General features: G+C 34.9%; 1 protein-coding gene across 1 annotated transcript in view; it reads left to right on the top strand.

Annotated features, from left to right (window-relative positions):
- LOC129059822 (T-box transcription factor TBX1-like) overlaps positions 1-22,708 on the top strand; it is a 470,801-nt gene that overhangs the window by 420,696 nt on the left and 27,397 nt on the right. The gene's annotated exons all lie outside the window — the stretch shown is intronic.

Genomic DNA, 22,708 nt, shown 5'->3' with positions numbered 1-22,708 from the left:
TCAGGGTTTTGCCAGTCTGGCGTGAGACAAATAGAATTTTCATGCTGAAAGTGCTATTTATGACTATACACAACAAAATGCAGAATAGCAGCTCTAGGATAGATTGACAATCATAATAATGACTATTATCCTCTAAAGCTGTTTCTGCTACTTAAAGGGGCAGTATCCATTATGGAAGGAATATAAGAGTCATTCTTTAAAGTATGGCTCCATTGGAAAAATGTTTTGTTATAGTGATTGTTGCAAATATGAGCATATTACCTTTGGCTCTTTGAAATGAAAGGAGCTTCATTTCACTTGTGAAGGTTATGTGAACACATTTAAATTGGTAACATTTGAATTCATGTGTAGTTAAATCTTTCTTCCAGGAGAAAAAAGGTATTCATCTCCACTTCTGTGACTATAATCTTAAGCCTGGATTTACCACCTCACATTCTTAGTACAAAGCCCTACTTGTGTTCTCTACATTTCATTCATACTATTCAGATTTACCAGAATAATCACTTTCAAACTTCATAGTGATTATATCTCTCTTGCTCATGAACATCCATTTGTATACAACAGGTTGGCAGATGAAATATAAATCTATTAGCTTGGCATGCAATGGATTAGCATACACCGCCTTGGGAAAAAAAATCATAATTTCCTTCAATTTGGACCTGAAAGTCTGAGAAAAACTGTGAGGAAGTAAGTACACAAGGAAGATAATTAAGTTTAGAAAACCTGAATATTTACTCTACTATAATGGAATAATGTGTACCACTTTATTAGAATGGGTATTCATAGACATTGAACTATAAGATAATAACTACAGTAATTATCAGTTTGTTTGTTTTCTCTCTTGCATTTTTTTTTTCCTTAGGGAATAGTTCCTCCCTTTCAGTTATGGCACAGAATTCTAGTTTTTGAAGTAGAATATACCATATTTCTGAACACAAACACTGGCTCCGGGTTAGGTATAATGTCTCCTTTCTGACAATTTAGCCAGAACTATATAGAAAAGGACATTTCCTTTCTGAATTCACATAGAGTAAGAACATGGAATCCTGGAGATATAAGAAGGCGTCTCTACCAATATATATAAGGAAAAAAAAGCTACCTGAATCCAGGAAAAAGAGCCAGGAGGAAGGGAAAAATATTTCTAATGAATTTTTGAGCAGCAAAATTCAGTTGTGCCTGGAACTATGTAGCTGAGTTGAAAAATTATCTGTATTTCTTTAAAGAAAGTTTGATTTGAGTTTTCATTATTTAACAACTATAAGACTATGAACAATTACTCTTATTTGTTATTAAACATCTCCTTAGGGTGACCCAATTCAAAGCATTAAAAATCATTCAGGATCACACCTGTAATCTCAGCATTTTGGGAGGCCAGGGAGGGCGGATCACCTGAGGTCAGGAGATTGAGACCATCCTGGCCAACATGGCGAAACCCTGTCTCTACTGAAAATACAAAAATTAGCTGGGTATGGTGGAGTATGCCTGTAATTCCAGCTACTCGGGAGGCTGAGGCAGGAGAATTGCTTGAACCCCGGAGGCGGAGATTGCAGTGAGCCGAGATCGTGCCACTGCACTCCAGCCTGGCAACAGAGTGAGACTCTGTCTCAAAAAAACAAGCAAACAAAAAAAAATCATTCAGGAATATTTTGAGATAGTTTTAAACAATATGAAAATTTAATAAATTATGCTGGATATACTGTACTGTATTTAAAGCAATGTTAAGTAAAATTATCAAAATAAAGTTACAAGTGTTCATTCCATAAATATTTTATTTTTATCTATTTCTGGTTGCAATACTTTGTACTTCAAGTTTTTATTCAATTTAAATTTTATTATCCATTATTTTTAGTGAATAGAATCATCAATCACTTGTCTGATCATTTTGTAAAGTGTAAAAATGTATGCTATAAAATACTTCCTGCAAAAAGGTATGCAAAACAATATCTCCCAACAAACCCTGCCCTCCCATTTGCCCAGTTCCATCCCCTCAAACAAATAGCGGACCATTAATGAATTCTTACATAGATTTCCAAAGATTTTTTTATATAAATACAAGTAGATCTGTTTATATATTACCCATCCTATTTTCATACAACAGGTAGCATTGCACTGTGATTTATAGATTTATAGGACAGACGTCTTCCTTTAATTCTAAACCCATAGAGCTACCTGCCTAATTGACATTCGTGCTTGAATATATAATTGACACCTTAAAAGGAACTTTTCTAAAATCGACTCCTGACTTTCTCCCAAACCAGTTTTATCTCTAGTTGTCTTCATCTCAGTCACTGCTAACTTCATTCTACTTGCTCAGACAAGTGGTGTCACCTTTTACTTTTTTCCCTTTCTCTTTCACATTAGTTCCAACAGCAAATCCCATTGGCACTACTACAAAATATATCCAGAAGTCAACTTCTGCTTGCCATTTCTACTTACCAATACATACTGGTAAAAGCTACCATCACCTGTCCCCTGAATTACTGCATTCATTTCTTAGCTGGTCTCCCATCTGTCTAGCTCCCTGAAGTCTACTCTGAATACAGCAGCCAACGTTTTTACTCTTCATCTGTAAGAGCCTGCATCATCTGCACCCCATCATTAATTCTGTCACCTCATCTTCAATGATCTTGCTCTTGTTCTCATGTTCCAGTCCCATGGATTTTCTTTCTGTTCCTTTAACATACAAGACACTTTACTGACTCAATGTTTTTGCATGATTTTCTGTGCCTAGAATATTCCTCCCCCAAAACACCCACATGGTTGTTTCTTTATTTCCTTCAAGTCTTTGTCCAGAGTTTTCTTCTCATTGGGGTTTGTCTTGGCCACCCTGTTAAAATGTTAATGACCCACCCTGTTAAAATGTTAATGACCCACCCTGATAATCCATGCTCCTCTTGTCTTTACTTTTTCTTCTGAGCATTTATGTCTAACTTACTGTAAATGTCTTGTTTAACTTTTTATCTCCTTTTTCTAGAAGGCAAATTTCAAGAGTAGAAAACTTTGCTTTATTCACTTCAATATTTCCTGCAATGTACGTCAATGTCTGGTACATGTTAGGTGCTAAATGAATAATTTTGAGTAAATATTTTAATGAATGAATAACTTTGAGAGTTTTAATATCAATATATATACAATGTCCTAATTTCTTTAATAGCTACGTAGTATTCCATTGAAAAATATTTCATCATTTAATCTGTCCTCTACTAAATGATATTTAAAGATTTTTATATTACATTGTTAGTAAAATTATTTAATAAATAAAAATCTACAAAAACTTGTGAATTATGCTGCTTTTGTTATCTTAGGGGGAAATACAATCACTTTGCATTGATTTATAAATATGTGTAAAAGACTTTTCCTTTTTCCATGCCCTGAAATGCATCGATTAGCATTAACATTACCATTCTCTGCTCTAACAATTTGGCCAAATTATCAGGGACTGGTACTTTTTTGAGGAATAAGTCTTTGAAAAGTTTTACTAATTCTTCTGTAGAAATTATTTCATTAAGGTTTTCTATCTATACTGTAGTCAATTTTATAAACTATATTATCTTAGATAAACATTAATTTCAACCAGGTTTTCAAATGAATTTACACAGAATGGAGCAATGTGATTTGATATAAAACTATGCATTAAATATTCTTTCTCTTTGTGGCTATTTTCTATTTACCCATTTTTTAAAGGTATTTGATTCTTCTCATTTTTATTGGCTGATTTCATCAATTTCATGATTTTATTACATTATTTGCTTTAGTTTTTCTGTTGTCATACTGTTTAAATTCTGTTTTAGTAATCTTTAATCAGTTTTCATTTTATTTTGTTACTTATTTTTAAATGTATAAATATTTGAGTTAGATAATCAATTTATCTTTACATTGTTCTGTTTGCTCATTGCTCTAGATATTACAGGCTATTTTCCTCTGAAATTTGCTTTAGAAAAATCTCAAATTCTTAAACATAGTGCTTTTGTTTTCATTTGCATTATTTCCTTGATATTTTGTGATGCTGGTTTATATTTGCTCCATGAACTTATTTTGAAAAAATAGTACTAAAGTTTATAGTTAATATGATGTTATTTTTTATTGTATTACTATTTTCAGTTTTATTGACCTGTTGTCACAGTATAATTTCTGTATTTTTTTTCTTGATAGACATTGAAGTATTATCTGTGGTCTAATATGTAATCAATTTTTACTAAAGCACTCTGAAAAAAATTATAACCTCAATTTTAGGGTACAAGTTTTAGGTATATAATATATTGTATATTTATACATTATATATATATATACACATATATATACACACACAAATCAAATTACACATATTAATTTATATGCGTATATAAATCAATATGTATTACATTTTTAAGTGATTTAATTCTATGTTATTATAGTTTTCCATTGGACCTCCTAAGAGAAAGAATTAAAATCAACTGTTATATATGTGATTTTGTTTTTCCTTTAATATTCTAAAGACTTTACTTATTATGATTTAATACTACTTACTTGATTTTATGTATTTTTTACTTTCTATGATATAGCCCCAGAACTCCACTTATTCATTTGCTTGGGTATTTTGCTTATCCTTCTAATTTCAATCTTTTTTTTTTGAGTTGAAGTCTTGCTCTGTCACCCATACTGGAGTACAGTGGCACAATTTCGGCTCACTGCATCCTCCACCTTCTGGGTTCAAGCGATTCTCCTGCTTCAGCCTCTCAAGTAACTGGGATTAACTACAGACATTCCTCACCATCCCCAGCTAAAGTTTGTATTTTTAGTAGATACGGGGTTTCGCCATGTTGGTCAGGCCAGTCTTGAACTCCTGACCTCAAGTGATCTGCCCACCTTGGCCTCCCAAAATGCTGGGATTACAGGAGTGAGCCATGGTGCCTGGCCTCAAACTAATTTTATTAGGTATGTTTTGTATGGAATTTTATTTTGTAAAATAATAGGAAATAATTTCTTGCAGATGATTTTAGCCTGTTCATGTTTATTAGCTTTTTCGATGTTTGGTCATATGATTTTTATGTCACATTAATTTTTAAAATTTTGTTGATTTTTTGTGTTTAGTTTTCTTTTTAATATGTACATTTTCTTACATTAAAAATATCAAATAGTGATATGTGGTTGAGGTGTTTTATCTTTATGACTGTGTCTTAATTTAAAGCCCTAATCTTTTATTAACTATACAATCAAGAAAAATCATACTTTTATTTTGTTTTCTCTAATGCTTTCTCCCCTCCCTCTCATCTAAATCTGGTTTTAGTCGATGTATTATTTTCATTATTATTTAGCTTTGCACTGCCAATGATACTTTCAATTACATCATTTAATTTCTAGCTGCTTTGAATGATGTAATTTTTTTATTTATTCCCATTACTTTTCTTCCACATTTTTGATTTAGTTTAAATATTTCTGTATTGTGAAGCATACCATTTTTACACTTTTTGCTGTCACTCTATTCCTGTAATATAATTTAGAATGTATTCTACAATTTCACATATTTAATGCTCACAACTTCATCTTTCACATAATCTCCTGAGATTTCACATAAAGTTCTTCTTTTCATAGTTTTCTTAAGAAGTACCCCTGGAAAAAACATATTTGTAAGCTTCATATATGTTCAGACTTTATAGCTGAAGAATATTTTTCTTGTATATGAAATTCATAATCCCACTTTGATCCCTTTAGTGCCTTGTGACTTTGTTCCTGTTTGTATTAGTTTGTTTTCACACTGCTAAAAAGAACTATCTGGGGCTTGATAATTTAAAAAAGAAAGAGGTATAATTGACTCACAGCTCTGCATGGGTGGGAAGGCCTCAGGAAACTTAAAATTATGACGGATGGCAAAAGAGAAGCAAGGCACATCTTACATGGCAGCAGGAAAGAGAGAGAAAGAGAGTGAGGAGGGGACTGTCAAACACTTTTTTAAACCACCACATCTCATGAGAACTCCTTCACTGTCACGAGAACAGCATGGGGGAAACCACCCCCTTGATCAAATCACCTCCCACCAGGTCTCTCCCTCAACATGTGGGGATTACAATTCGAGATGAGATTTGGGTAGGGACACAGAGCCAAACTATATCACTGCCTTCTGGTATGTAAACTGCAAAGAATTCTGAGGCTGGCAAAATTCGATTTTTCTTCATAATAAACTTGAGATTTGGTTTTATTTCCAAAATAATTGTTTTCTTATTTTTGAAGTTAAGATGGATCTTGACATTGACAATCTGAGTCAATTCTCAGATTGAAATACTGTATTTTTTTAATATGTAATTTTAATATTTTTTTAATATGTAAGTTTAAGCTCTGCTTCATTTCTGAAAACTTTCTTTGAATTATCATTTTAAATATTCGTTCTGTCTCATATTCTTCTGTGTGGGTTGTGGGGGTGTGGGGAATCTAGACAAAAGTAAACAGAGTTATATTTGACCAAACTTCTAAACCTATCATTTTCTCTTCAAGAGCTTAACACTATTTTATTTTCAATTAATTTTTACTAACTTTATCATTTATATCTACCTGTCCCTTACTGAATTTTCTGCAGTGTCAATTATTTCTTATGATTTTTCCACCTTATCTCTCCTTTTCAACACAGCTTTCAGGATTTCGATCATCTTTATGTCATTACTTTCTGCTAAGTGGTTGCTTTTCTGCTTTGTGGTTGTAGTAATCAAACTCCCAATAAGAAAGAGATGATCTACTCATATGAGGTAACTGACGAGATTTTAATGAAAGGATTACTATACCAAGTGAATTAAGATGGTGAAGCACCTGAGGCTCACAACAGCAGTAGAAACATACTACCTAGGCCTAAAGGGATGGAACTCTTCTGAAACCCAGAGAAAACACTGGTAGCTGTAAGAGATGGCTACATAACAGGAGCTGTAACCTTTAGTAGGGGGACACAGCACACAAGTGTCCTAGCTGAAAGGGAGCTAAGGAATAAATGTCCTCACCTTAATTTTCCCCTGCAAGAATTTCTAGCCAGTGCTCCCACCAAGCCCTGTGGCCAAACTCAATCTACAGAAGCAGAAAATAACTGCTGAGTCAATTCACAAAGACCAAACTCCATGGGTGCTGAACAGATTAGGGAAGAATGAAGCATGTGTCAGGAAGGGCAAATAGCAAATATCCAATGCAGATGTAATTCTCAATCTATTGGTAAATATTTTCTGCTCTATTTGTTGTTTTTCTTTTCCTGCTATCTTTTTATGTTGTCTACATTTATATTTATTAACTACGATACTGAGATGAGTTTTCCTAAGTGGAACTTAGAGAGAAGGTCATGCATTAGGTTGAACCATACGGAATTTATAGGTTTAACTGGTAGAATAGAGGTGTCTTAATCTGCTACAGCAAAATACCATCAACTAGGTAGCTTATAAACAACAAAAACGTGTTTCTTACTGTGCAGGAGGCTGAAAAGCCTAAGATCTTGGTGCTGTCAGATGTGTTGTTTGCTGATGGCCTGCTTTCTGGTTCATGGATAGTAACTTCTTGCTGAGTCCTTACATGGTGGAAGAGATGAATAAGCTCCCTTTGGCTCTAGTCCCATTCATATAGACTCTGTCCTCATGAACTAATCACCTCCCAAAATCTTCTACCTTCTAACCAATCACCTTGGAGACTGAGATTTTAACAATTGAATTTTGGGGAGACACAAACATTCAGACCACAGCAATAGATATTATAATATGATTTGATATACAGAGATGAGTTTTCATAATTTTTTCCTCTCATGTGTACGGGATAGACTGCCACTTGCAAATGTGTCTTGGTATTGTAATTTTTGTTGGAACTCTGTTGCTGTTTCTTTTTTTAAAGCAAATTGGGTCCATTGCTTCTGCTGCCATTCTCTCTTACTAGAGTACTGCAACCCTACATTGCTAACAAAGGTGCATTTTTGTTTCCTGGGTTGTTTCATCTTTAGGAAATGTATTTTCTTCTAGTTCTTTTTGTTTTTGTAGGATATGTCCCCAAAATAACCAGCAGGCTGGGTGCAGTGGCTCATGCCTGTAATCCCAGCACTTTGGGAGGCTGAAGTGGGAGGATCACTTGAGATCAGGAGTTCCAGACTGGCCTGGACAACATGGCAAAACCCATCTCTACTAAAAAGACAAAAAATAGCCAAGCATAGTGGTGGGTACCTATAGTCCCATCTACTTGGGAAGCTGAGGCAGGAGAATCAGTTAAGCCCAGCCAGAGATTGGGAGGCTGAGTCAGGAGAATCACTTAAGCCCAGGAGGCAGAGATTGCAGTAAGCTGAGGTCATGCCACTGCATTCCAGAATGGGCAACAGAGCGAGACCCTGAAAAAGAAAGGAAAGAAAGAAAAGAAAGAAAAGAAAGAAAAGAAAGAAAGAAAGAAAGGAAGAAAGGAAGGAAGGAAGGAAGGGAAAAAGAGAGAGGAAAAAAAGAAAGAAAGAGAAAAGAAAAGAAGGAAGGAAGATGGGAGGAAGGAAGGAAAATGGAAGGAAGGAGAGAGAGAAAGAAGAGAGAAAGAAAGAAAGAAAGAAAGGAAAATAATTCATCAGCAAATATTCTCACTACTGAAATCTCTGTCCAAATTTTCTTCTTTACTTATTCCCACTGAGGTTACCCTTAATTCCAGTGGTTTTTGGAAATCTTTGGGTTTATTTTTTCATCTGTTTATTCAAAACATCCAAATGTTTTTAATACTGCCAATTTATACTACAGATAAATATATTTATGTACATATTATATTCAATATGTAAGCACTAGATTGATAGATCAATGAAAAGATAGATTTATAGATGATTGGATAGAATATATTGTTTATGTTATTAGATCATCAATTTGCTATGCCACAAAAATGCTACTTAACAAACTGCCTCAAAACATAGCTAAAAACAATAATACTTTATTTTTATATATGTACACTTCGGCTGAATGTTGGTTTACTTGGGCAGGGCAGTTCTGCTAATCTTGGGAGGATTTTCTCCTGTGACAAGAGATTGGCAAGTGGTGGGGGCTGTCAGCTAATCTAGGCTAGGCATGGTTGGGACGTTGACTCTACCTAAAAAGGCTGTCTTCTTTCTAAGACTAGCAAATTAGCCTAGGCTTGCTTCATTGTTTGATTCTTTCTTTGTTTTTTGACAATGACGGAGGCATGAGGGTGCAAATAAAAATCTAAATGGTATTTGAGGTCTTGACTCAATACTTGCTTATGGTCTTTTATGTCTACTCTATATGGCCAAACAAAAATCCAGGGGTGAAGTATGTCCCAGCCGTGATGCACATACATGCCAACATACACGAAAAAGGAAATTTGCACAGGGAGGAATGAATAATTGGGGCCAATAATACAACTATCTACTCAGCTAGTAAACAACACAGCTGAGCCTTCCATGCCATTCCCACTTAAATGGAGTCTCAAGAAGCAAATACAGAAAACTCCTCTATCTTGCAGCATAGCAGTAATAGAGAGCTCTTTTTACCAAGGATATCAGGTCAACAGGTCAACCATGTCTAAGAGACAGAGTTATGAAAAAAGACATCTTTACATAGCCAAAACTGACATGGTATGATATAGTCAATGCATAGCTTTAAAACAACCGATGATCTAGCCATCCATATATTCAGCTACCTCTCTAACCAGACAGCCATAAAGAGTACCCTGAAATTCTAGTAAAATTATTAAACTAATAACATATGAATAATTGAAAGGGGCTTTGTGTTCATTCTCTCCAGCCTTACATTAATATGAAAAAAATCAAGTTATAAAAAGGAAGTCTAATAATCAATTATTTAAGTGATTTAATGCAGAGGATAAATTTAGCATTTTCTCTAGAGGAATTTGAGGAGAACTAGTGAAATTTATCTTAATGCATTTCCACAAAGAATAAAGTTCACCATAGGTTTAAACAGTTCTTATAGGGTTGGGTTTAACAACTGAACTCTGTGGTGTGTTCAGTGTACTGTATTGTTGCTACATGAGACTTCTTTGTTCAGGTCTCAGGAAGTCTGCCTTTGCTCTTTAATTTTGCCAACAGGGAGATTGCAAGAAAGCATAACAGACCCTGTACAGCCCTAAAGGGACAAAAGATTTTTATGACATATTCTTCTTGGCTGATCCCACAGAACAGATTTAGTCCTTCTCAGTAAAGATAAAGGAAGCTGTTGTTACCCATTATAAAGATTAAGGAAGCCTGCAGATATATAGATATAGATAAAGATGTATAAAATTGCTATTATGAAAACATTAGCTGCCACATTAAAAGTTTTTTTAGAGTATCAGTCTATTAAAACTTACAGAAGATTTTTCTTAGAAGGTAGGTCAAAGGGTAGGTATAGAAGAAACTAAATGAGCTTGCATTTTTAATCTGAGGACTTTATGTGGAGTTCCACTAGGTGCATATGAAAGAACATGGAATTTTAAATTATCTTATTATGGAAATTAATCACTGTGCTACTTTCAAATTTAAACATTTGACCTAATGTCAAATAACCAATAATTATTTTTCTCTTATTTGATTTAATCATGTGAATTATCTACATGTTATTTCATAATGCATACTTCATCAGAATTTTCCTTCTTTCATGCACTTTTTCTTTCGTATTTCCCTTGACTCATATGCTCCTATCACAGGAAGTGATCTGTGACAACCTATGGTACACATGAAATTGTAAAGTTGTTGAATTCTGAATAATTTGAGTGAGAACTAAAACAGTTTTAAGCGACATCCTCAAATGGCCCATTTGTTTTCCAAACAATAAAGTTTGAGAAAGTAGTACTTTAAAATTATTTTTCTACACAACTTATATATATGCATTACAGGTATTCATTTGTGTGCACATTTTATTAATGACTGAAGGGGAGGAGTTCTGCTTCCAGTATATGTGAGTAAGCTTCGACGTGTACCAAGTCCACTGCATGCACACACACACACATCCATTCACATACATACACACCCATTCACACATTCACAAACACATATTTCCCTGATAAATAGTAATAAATTATTTTTTCATATTACATAGGTAATTTCTTCTAAAAAATAGTGATAAAATCTGCAGACCTTGGGTAAACGCATACAAGTACTATCAGGACACTGCCAGACTAGATGATAGTTCTTAACACATATTGCTTAACCTGTCTGAGACACAATTTCTTCTGTGAAATGAGTGGGGCTAATTTTTCTTTGTAGTTTTAAAATTCCCAAGATAAAGCATTTTGAAACAACAGCAAAAAACAAGAAAAGGAAGTAGTCAAAAACTTCACTTCTACTATGCAGACATAAAGAACACTCTCAGTAAAGCCATCTCTTCCGTGGGTCTTCCACACGCTAGAAAGTCATCAGTGGCCTTCCTGTTGTAAGCATACAACATAGCGCAGTTCAGCTTTTAGAGCCAACAATTGCAGTGAGTCTTTCTTTATACCTTCTTAAAATCGTATTTTTATTTCCAACATTTTACTATTTTTTTTACTTTTTAAGAAGCAAATGTACCTCTTGAGTATTATTTCTATAATTTTCCCTTAAATGGACTTTTTTATTCTTTATGATTATTAGTTTAATTTTTGTGGGTACGTATTAAGTGTATGTACTTATGTGGAACATGAAATATTTTGATATGGGCATGTAATGTGAAATAAGCACATTTATCCTTTGAGTTATGTGCAATCCAATTACATTCTTTTCATATACCTGCTTGCCATTTGTATGTCTTTTTATGAGAAATGTATAGTAATATTTTTTGCCCATTTTTGATCAGATTTTTAGAATTTTTTTTCTATGGAGTTGTCTGAGGTTCTTATATCTTCTGGTTATTAATTTCTTGTCAGATGGGTAGTTTTCAAATGTTTTCTCCAGTTCTGTGGGTTGCCTCTTCACTTGGTTGGTTATTTCCTTTGCAGAAGCTTTTTAAATTAATGTGATACCATTTGCCCATTTTTGCTTTGGTTGCCTGTGCTTGTGGGGTATTGTTCAAAAAATATTTGCCCAGATCAATGTCCTGGAGATTTTCCCCACTGTTTTCTTATAGTAGTTTTATAGATTGAGGTAATAGATTTAAGCTTTTAATCCATTTTGATTTGATTTTTTTATATGGCGAGAGTTATGGGTCTAGTTTCATTATTCTGCATATGGATAACCAGTTTTCCCAGCACCATTTATTGAAGAGACTGTCTTTTCCCCAGTGTATGTTCTTGACATCTTTGTCAAAAAATGAGTTCACTGTAAGTGTTTGGATTTGTTTCTGATTTCTCTATTCTGTTCCATTGGCCAATGTGTCTGTTTTTATGCCAGTAGCATGCTGTTTGGGTTATTATAGTTCTGTAGTGTAGTTTGATGTCAGGTAATGTGATTCCTCCAGTTTTGTTATTTTTCCTTAGGACAGCTTTGGCTATTCTGGGTCTTTTGTGGTTCCATATAAATTTTAGGATTTTTCTTCTATTTTTGTCAAGCATGTCATTGGTATTTTGATAGGGATTAAAATTAAATGAATCTGTAGATTGTTTTGGTTCATAAGGACATTTTAACAATACTGACTCTTTCAATCCATGAATGTGGATTTTTTTTTCATTTTCAATATCCTTTTTAATTTCATTTATAGTTTTCATTATAGTGATCTTTCCCTTCTTTGGTTAAGTTAATTCCAAGGTATTTAACTTTATGTGCCTTCATATCTTCCTCTTGTCTGATTGCTCCAGCTAGGACTTATAGTACTGTCTTGAAAAGTAGTGGTAACAGTGGGCATCCTTGTCATGTTCAAGATCCTAGAAGAAAGGCTTTTAGCTTTTCCCCATTCAGTGTGATACTAGCTGTGGATCTGTCACATATGGCTTTTATTTTGTTGCGGTATGTTTTTTTCTATCTCCAGTTTTCTTTTGAGGTTTTAATTATAAAGGGAAGTTGAATTTTATCAAATGCATTCTCAGCATCAACTGAAATGATCATATGGATTTTATTCTTCATTCTGTTGATATAACATATCACATTGATTGATTTGCATATGTTAAACCATCCTTGCATCCCAGGGATATATCCCACTTGGTCATCATGAATGATATTTCTAATGTTGAATTCCATTTGCTGGCATTTTGTTGAGAATTTTTGCATCAATATTCATCAGAGATATTGACCTATAGTTTTCTTTTTTTTTATGTGTCTTTGTCTGATTTTGGTATCAGGGTAATACTGACCTCATACAATGAGTTTGGCAGTATTCTCTCCTCCCTTATTTCTCAGAATAGTTTGTATAGAACTGGTACTAGTTCTTCTTTAAATGTTTGGTAGAATTCAACAATGAAGTCATTGGGTGCTGGGCTTTTCTTTACTGGTAGCCTTTTTATTATGGCTTTTATCTCATTTCTTGTTATTGATATGTTCAGGTTTTGGATTTTTTTCCTGGTTCAATCTTGGTAGGTTGTATGTATTCAGGAATTTGTCTATTTCTTCTAGATTTTCCAATTTATTGTTATATAGATGCTTATAGTAGCCATTAATGATTCTTCAAATTTCTCCAGTATCTGTTGTAATATCTCCTTTTTCATTTCTGATTTTATTTATTTGAATCTTCTCTCTTATTTTTCTTAGTCAGTCTGGCTAGAGGTTTGTCAATTTTTTTCTTAGTCAGCCTGGCTGGAGGTTTGTCAATTTTGTTTACGTTTTCAAAAAACCAACTTTTTGTTTTCTTGATCTTTTTAATTTTTTTATTTAAATTTCAATTTCATTAACTTTTGCTCTCATCATTCTTATTCATTTTCTTCTGATAATTTTGGGTTTTGATTGCTCTTGCTTTTCTAGTTATTTAAGATGCATTGTTAGAATGTTCATTTGAAATTTTTCCTCTCTTTTGATGTAGGCACTTACAGCTTTAAACTTCCATCTTAGTACTGCTTTTGCTGTATCTCACAAGTTTTAGTATATTGTGTTTCCATTTTCTTTTGTTTCAATAATTTTTTTTAAATTTTCTTCTTAATTTCTTCATTGACTCACTGGTAATTCAGGAGAATATCACTTAATTTCCTTGTATTTGTATGGTTTCCAACATTTCTTTTGATACTAATATCTAGTTTTATTCCATTGTGGTTAAAGAGGATGCCTGATATTATTTCAATTTTTGAATATTTTAATACTGATTTGTGATCTAACATATGATCTATCATTGATAATGATCCATGTGCTGAGAAAAAGAATGTGTATTTTGCAGCTCTTGGATGAAGTGTTCTCTAAATATCTATTAGATCCATTTGGTCTATAGAACGTATTAAGTCTGATGTTTCTTTGTTGACTTTCTGCCTAGAAGATCTGTCCAATGCTGAAAGTGGGATGTTGAAGTTTCCAGCTATTATTGTATTGGAACTTTTCTCTCTCTTTAGCTCTAATAATATTTCCTTTATATATCTGTTTATGCCTATGTTGGGTGCATATATATTTAAAATTGTTATATCATCTTGCTGAATTGGCCCCTTTGTCATTATAGTGAATTTCTTTGTGTCTTTTTATAGTTTTTGTCCTGAAATCTATTTTGACTGATATAACTATAGTGACTCCTGCTTTTTTTGTTTCCATTGACATGGAATATCTTTTCCATCCTTTTATTTTTAGTCTAAGTCTTGATAGGTGAAGTATGTTTCTTGCAGGCAACATATTCATAGGTCTTGTTTATTCATCCATTCAGCCAGTCCATGTCTTTTGAGTGGAGAGTTTAGTTCATCTACATTCAATGTTATCATTGATAAGTAAGGACTTATTTGTGCCATTCTGCTATTTGTTTTCTGGTTGTTTTATGGTCTGCTCATCCTTTTTTCTTTCCATCTTGTCCTTCTCTAATGAAGGTGATTTTCTCTGGTGATGTGATTTAGTTTCCTGCTTTTAATTTTTTGTGTATCCATGGTATGTTTTTGGTTTGAGGTTACCATTAGGCTTGTACATGCTATCTTATAACCCACTATTTTAATCTGTAAACAACCTAACTCCATTAGCGTAAACAAAGAAGCAAGCAAAAAATAAATTAATTAATAAAACACTGTACATATGTATTTCACACTGCTATAAAGAAGTACCTGAGAATGAGTAATTTATAAACAATGGGGGTTTAATTGACTCTCAGTTCTGCATGACTGGGGAAGCTTCAGGAAACTTAAAATCATTGTGGAAGGGGAAGCAAGGTACATCTTACATGGTGGCAGGTGAGAGAGAGCAAGGCGGGAAGTGCCACACTTTAAAACCATCAGCTTTCATGAGAACACTCACTATTATGAGAACAGCAAGGGAAAAATTCACCACCATCATCGAGTCATCTCCCACCAGGCCCCTCCTCCGCCACATGAGGATTACAATTCTAGATGAGATTTGGGTGGGGACACAGAGTCAAACCATATCAGTGACTTAACTTCATTTCCCACTTTTTAACTTTTTGTTGTTTCTATTTATGTCTTTTTGTACTGACTATGTCTTGAAAACTTGAGGTAGTTTTGATTTTTGATTGGTTCATTCATTAGTCTTTCTGTTTAGGATAAGAGTAGCTTACACACCACAGTTACAGAGTTATAATATTCTGTTTTACTGTGTGCACTTACTATTACCAGTGAGTTTTGCGTTATACCTTCAGGTGACTATTTATTGTTCATTAATGTCATTTTCTTTCTAATTAAAGTACTCCTTGTAGCATTTCTTGTAGAACAGGTCTGGTATTGATGAAATCCCTCTGCTTTTGTTTGTCTGAGAAAGTCTATTTCTCCTTCATGTTTGTAGGATATTTTCTCCAGATACACTGTTCTAGGGTGAAAGTTTTTTTCCCTTCAGTGCCGCTCTCTCCTGGCCTGTAAGATTTCCACTGAAAAGTCTGTTGCCAGATGTATTGGAGCTCCATTGTATGTTATTTGTTTATGTTATCATGTTGCTTTTAGCATCATTTCTTTATCAGTTACATTGGGAGTTTGATTTTTAATTGCCTTGAGGTAATCTTCTTTGGGTTAAATATGCTTCATGTTCTATAACCTTCTTGTATTTTTATATCTTTCTCTAGGTTTGTGAAGTTCTCTGTTATTATCCCTTTGAATAAACTTTCTACCCCTATATTTTTATCTCCTCTTTAAGGCCAATAACTCTTAGTTTTGCCCTTTTCAGGCTGTTTCTTAGATCCTGTAGGCATGCCTCATTTTTTATTGTTTTTTCTTTTGTCTTCTGTTATTGTGTCTTTCCAAACAGCCTGTCTTCAAGCTCATTAATTCTTATTCTCTGCTTGACCCATTCTGCTATTAAAGAACTCTGATGCATTCTTCAGTATGCCACTTATATTTTTCAGCTCCAGAATTTCTGCTGGATGCTTTTTAATTATTTCAATATCTTTGTTAAATTTATCTGATAAAATTCTGAATTCCTTCTTGGGGTTATCTTGAATTTATTTGAGTTTCCTAAACCCAGCTATTTTGAATTATCTGTCTGAAAGGTCACATATCTCTGTTTCTCTGGAATTGGTCCATGGTGCCATATTTAGATTTTTTGGTTAGGTCATGTTTTCTTGGATTGTCTTATAATTGCAGATGTTCATCTGTGTTTGGGAATTAAAGATTCAGGTATTTATTTTAGCCTTCACTGTCTGGACTTATTTGTTGCTGTCCTTCTTGGGAAAGCTCTCCAGATGTTTAACAGAATTTAGGTGTTATGATCTAAGCTGTACCTTCTTTAGGGACATCTCATGCCCAGTAATGCTGTGGTTCTTGCACTCATAGAGGTGCCACCTTGATGGTCTTGGACAAGATCCGGGAGAATTCTCTGGATTACCAGACAGAGACTCTTGTTCCCTCCCCTTACTTTCACCCAACATACAGAGTATCTCTCTCTGCTCTGAGCCACTTAAACCTGGAGGTGGAGTGACACAGACACCTCTCTGGCCATCACCACTATGACTGTGCTAGGTCAGACCTGAAGCCATCACAGAGCTGGGTCTCTCACAAGGTCTGCTGTAGCCATTCCCTGTAACCATTCCCTTCAGCAAACCTACGTTTGCTGAAGACCCTGGGGATCTACAGTCAGCAAGTGGCAAAGCCAGCCAGGTCTGTGTTCTTCACTTTAGGGTGCTGAAGTCTCCCTGGCCCAGGGTGGGCCCAGAAATGCCATCTGGGAGTCAGCAACTAGAGTCAAAAATCTTAGAAGTCTACCTTGTTTTCTACTGTATTGCAGCTGAGCTGAAACTCAAACCACACAATGCCGTTCTTCCCATTCTTCCCTCCCCTTTTCAAAAGCAGAGGAACCTCACCCCATAGCCACTGCCATCCCAGGACATGAGCAGTGCTATTAGACTACTACCAATATTTCCTTAAGGCCCAAAGTCTCTTGAATCAGCTGTGATGAATACTGTCTGGCTTGGGATTACCCTTCAGGGCATGGTCTCCTCTCTGGCACAGGACAAGTCCAGAAATGCTGTCTAAGCATCAGTTCTAAAATTGGGGATGCCCAAGAGCCCAGTTGGTGCTCTATCTTCACATGGCTGTGCTGGTACCTAATGTGCAAGAAAATAGCCCTTTACTTTTCGCTTTGCTTTTCTCAAGAAGGAGTTTTGTCCCATAGCCACTACAGCTGGTAATGTGCTGAGTCTTATCTGAAGACAGAAAGTTTCAGATGCTCACCTAAGGCCCTCAGTGTAGTACCTGGGTGTCACTGCTGGTTATTCAGGGTCCAAGGGCTCTTCGGTTAGCAGGTAATGAATACTGTCAGGACTGGATTCTTTCCTTCAAGGTAGTAGTTTCCCTTCTGGACCAAGGTGTGTCTAGAAATCTCATCTGGGAGGTAGAGCCTCAAATGGGGCCTCAGAACACTGAGCAATACCCTATCCTGTTGTGACTGAGCTGATATCCTAGATTCAAGACAAAGTCTTCCCCATTCTTTCCTCTCTTCTGGAGCAAAAGGAAGGAGTCTTTTTTGGAGCCACAAGCTGTGCAGCCTGGAATTAGGGTAGGGGTGATGCCAGCACTCCCTAGGCTGCTCCAACTTGTGTCTCAGGATGTCACGTGCCCCCAACACCACCCTGGGTCCACTGTCTCTGGGTCAAATTCAGCACTAGGACTTGCTTAAGGGTTGCAGTCCTTACAGTCTATACCACCTTTCCAGTTTACTTTGAGACACAGAGTGCTGTAGCCATCAGTGGTGAGGTTTACAGGCACTCAGGTTTAGACCGCTTGGATTGATGAGTCCTCTCTGGCTAGGGCTGATTTAAATGCTCCCCTCATGGAAGAGCATCAGCTGGGCTTGGTCTGGTTTTTCTTTCTGCTCTGACAGAACAGCACTGAGTTCAGTGCCTCACAATTGCTGTGTTCTCCTTCCCCCAGCACCCAGAGATGTTCTTTGCACCACAACACTGCTGTCAGTGGTGTGATGGGGATTGGGGGGGTGTGGTAGCGTCAGTAATTCAGAATTGCTTTTTTCTCTCTATTCTGTGCCTCTTTCAGTGACCTAAAGTTAAAACCAGATACTATGACGGCTCACCTAATTTTTGGTTCTAATGAAGTTGTGTTTTCTGTGTAGATAGTTGTCAACTTGGTGTCCTTGCAGAGCATGTGAAGGGGGTGGCAGGCTGTCATCTTGCTCAGCCTCCTGACTACCAATGTTTTTGGATTAAAACAAAATCAAGGGCCGGGAGCAGTGGCTCACGCCTGTAATCCCAGACTTTGGGAGGCCGAGGCAGGTGAATCACGAGGTCAGGAGATCAAGACCATCCTGGCTAACATGGTGAAACCCCGTCTCTAGTAAAAATACAAAAAATTAGCTGGGCGTGGTGGCGGGCGCCTGTAGTCCCAGCTACTCAGGAGGCTGAGGCAGGAGAATGGTGGGAACCCGGGAGGCGGAGCTTGCAGTGAGCCTAGATCGTACCACTGCACTCCTGCCTGGGTGACAGAGCGAGACTCCGTCTCAAAAAAAAATAATAATAATTGTTATTATTATTATTATATTAAGATTATAAAAAAGAAAATTCTTCCTGATGACAAAGAAGCTTAATATTCCAAAGAAACATTTAATTAACCTATAATGAGCTATTTTGAATCTATGGTATTAAGTAACACTTAATCTTAAACCATGCAATGTTTTCCATAGGTATCAACTTCACAGTAGAACAGCTAAGCCAATGCCTGTACCACAATTAACCTGATTGTGAGCTATGCAATTAGAAGGCTATTTGCAGTATTATATGAGCATGGTTACAACCATTCTGGGGCTTTTCCTTAAACAATTTCTAATTACTTACTCATGTGGTATCAATGATAACTAAATTTTATGTTCCTGTAAGAAATGACACGAAAATGTGACTGCATATGTTATTTTATTAAATTTAGCATTTATTTTACTTTTTAGAGCAATGAACTGTAATTGTGTAATTTATGTTCAGATTCAATATAGTGGCTTTTTGGCTTATAGGATTTTTTTTTCTGAACTTATTTGTAAATGTTAAAAATATATTAAATTTTTTAAAGATTGATTTGTGAATGTTACAAATACAATACAATTTTAATATTTTATTTTAATGTTGACTGCTTTTACATGAAAGTATTTTGTAAATATTTGATAGGTAATGAAAAGAAAACCACCATGTAACACCAAAGCATACATTGGTTATATATAAAATGAAGGAGAATCATCACTGTGAATTTTCCATTTCTCTTGAGTTGATCTTGTTCTTATTTACACCTGACAGTAAATCCTGGAGGGAAATTAATTGCATTCTTCACTAGAGAACACATATCATTTTTTTCTTTTAGCAATGACCCTGAGCTCTATGCCCAATGAAGAAGACAGATATACATTTAGATGACAGGCTAACCCAGTGGCTCATGTGTCTGACTACTCTCACAAGCTACTAGAAACAAAGATTACTCTTAAAAAAAAGTGAGGGTATAAGCCCAACAAAACAATATAATGAACTGAGAATTTGCAATTTACACACATAAACACTGCCCAAGGACAACAAATCAATGAGGTACAAAACTGGAGTAAACAAGATGGGATCTGTTTTGTCAGACAGAAAATGATGATAATGGAAAGTATCAAAAATATGTTATCAAATAAATCAAAACCTTATTACAGCTATAAGATTATCTTTAAAACGAGATAATACTATTCATAGGTCCAAAGAAGACACTTCTGTGTTTGATTATATAAAGGCTGAAACCTTCTTGTTTACAATTATTATTGATAAGAAATTCTTCTAAAATGGAGTCAAAAGCAATTACTCCTTCCCCCAACTTGGCCCTTAATATAGCTTTCTCTGAGTCTGTTTAAATTCATGATTTGAATGGCAAGATTAGAGTGTAAAAGCAACCCTGATAGAAGGCTTCTCAAAGCATACGAGCAAATCTGAAGGCTTAATAAAATTTCAAGGCTCAGTTGTAACTAGTGTTTTTGCTTCTAGCTCTTGCCTCAATAAGGACTGTCAAGTTTGAAAAGTATCATAATAGTGCATTTCAGGAGAAAATCATACAAAAATTTTATTAAGTTTAAATATGAATCTATGTTCATATTTATGTTAAGATATAAAAGCCAACAAACAAACCACAACACAAGCAAAGTAAACTTCTAATAGAGTAAAGCAAAAGAAGGCCTTGGGGTTAGTTTTTAGAGTGGCTAATATAGATCCTGGGATGCATACATCCAAACCTTCAGAACAAAAAAAAAAAATCAGAACACAGCTTCCTATTGCCATAAGGTCATCTTTATGTACATTTGGAGTCCTAATAGACATTTCTTTAGCGTATTATCTGAGGAATCACTTAAATTTAATGAAGCTTGGGGACACAGGCTTTTTCCTCTACAATGATTTAAAGCATGGTCTGAGCTTGGGCACATTATTTGATGCAGAATGGGGCCTCAAAAATATTTGTTCAGTTAACTATGACATTCATATTTGTGTATGAACTGTAGTTCATAAACAAATGAACTAAAATTACATTAAAATAATGCATACCAATTGACACCTCAGCTAAAGAAGCCTGTAGGGGTGCTCAAACTCTGGTCTGTAAAAGGGCTATCTAACTATAGAACATTGTCTGTTTTTGTAAATCAAGTTTTACTGGAACACAGCCATGCTTGTCCTCTTATATATTGTCTATGACTACTTTGGTATTACAACAGACCTGAGTAGTTGGATAGTGTATAGCTTGCAAAGATAAAAATGTTTACTATCTGGCCCTTTGAAGAAAAAGTTTGCAGACCTCTAGTCTATATTATTTCTAGTAAATTAAAGATTTCTAGTGTATGTTAAATCTAGTCTATACTATTTTGTTTAAGAATAAGCTACTTAAAAGTTATAGAAAAACCATCATTTGCTATGTTGTCTTTAGATAATTTGTACTAGCTTTTCTTCTGATTACTCAGTAGCAGTGATTCTCTCAATCCAATATCTTATGTACAGTAAGTAAATGGGTTTTACAACTATAGTATTGTTGACCATTTCCACACCTTTTCCAAATGTAGTAAAATTAAGCAACTACAGAAAACAGAATTCTTTAGAGTCTCTTGTAACTTGTAATTGGTTCAAAATTTTATCGAATTAATTATATGGCAAGCTATATATACTAAATGTTCGTATTGGCTATTAATAACTTTCTTGCAAGAACTTGGGTAAATTCTAATGGACAAATTGGATCCTAACAGACTTGGTTCCATTTATAAATAATATTAGAAAAGGGCTAGCCTAAGTTAAACATAAATATATTAGAACGATAGTACATATTTTACAAAATCAAAGGAAGAGCTAAATTATCAGACCATGTGAAAGATGTAAATAAAGACATTTCCAGGGATTGCAATAGTGGGATTTTGTGAACTGTTCAATTAGGGCACCACTACTGAGTAACTACTCTAATTGCATTTTCTCCCTGAGTTTCTACTTGAGGTTCAAATCCCCGAGATAGTTACATTTGCCTAGTTTATGTTTTATAATCAACCAGACAGACAAAGTTTGTTGCCCACAATTTATCAGTTGTGAGCACAAAAGCCCCACAAAAGGCACAGGGAAGAGACATTTCCTTCAAAATAAGAAATATTATAAGAACTAAATGAAAGACCTTCATGAAAGCATTCCAAAGGGGGGAAAAAGAGCACAAAGTTGTGGTTGTGTGACAAATACGTACTCTGAAAGCAAGAAGGAGTACTCTGAAAGCAAGAAGGAATAGTCTAAGGCTAGAACTATCAATATTTGCAAATGGAATATTAGAGCTGACAGAATGGAAGACAGAACTTCTATCTAGACGATAGGTCAGGGCTTTGTGGGACATGTGGTCCCATAATTATTTGCTGTTGCAGTGTGAAAGCATCCATACACAATGCATAAACAAACAAGCATGTCCGTTGTTCAATAAAACTTTCTTTATATAAACACGGAGTAGATCGAATTTTACTTGCAGGCCATAGTTTGCTCACATCTGTTGTCCGTGGTTGTCAGAGGACACTGGATGTATGCCAGGGTTTATGCAAGAGGAACCTCTAGAATGTGAGTGGAAAAGACTTTCATTTGTACTTTTTCTTTTAATCCTTTAAAATGGATATGTATATTATTAAGATATATTTATAGAATAATATATGACTATAATTTAGTTTTAAATGCATATACATATATTGGAAGTGCTTGTTCAACATTGTTTTACTAATACAGTTAAACGAAAAAAAAAGATGTATAGAAAACTGCTCTAGGCAATAGGAAATCTTTGTACTTTTTCTTAACACCAGTAAAGTAACCTAATCAGA

The sequence above is a fragment of the Pongo abelii genome, chromosome 5 (genome assembly GCF_028885655.2).
Source record: "Pongo abelii isolate AG06213 chromosome 5, NHGRI_mPonAbe1-v2.0_pri, whole genome shotgun sequence".
Classification (NCBI taxonomy): Eukaryota; Metazoa; Chordata; class Mammalia; order Primates; family Hominidae; genus Pongo; species Pongo abelii.
The sequence above is the reverse complement of the archived record's forward strand: the minus strand, read 5'-3'. Positions and strand labels throughout refer to the sequence as shown.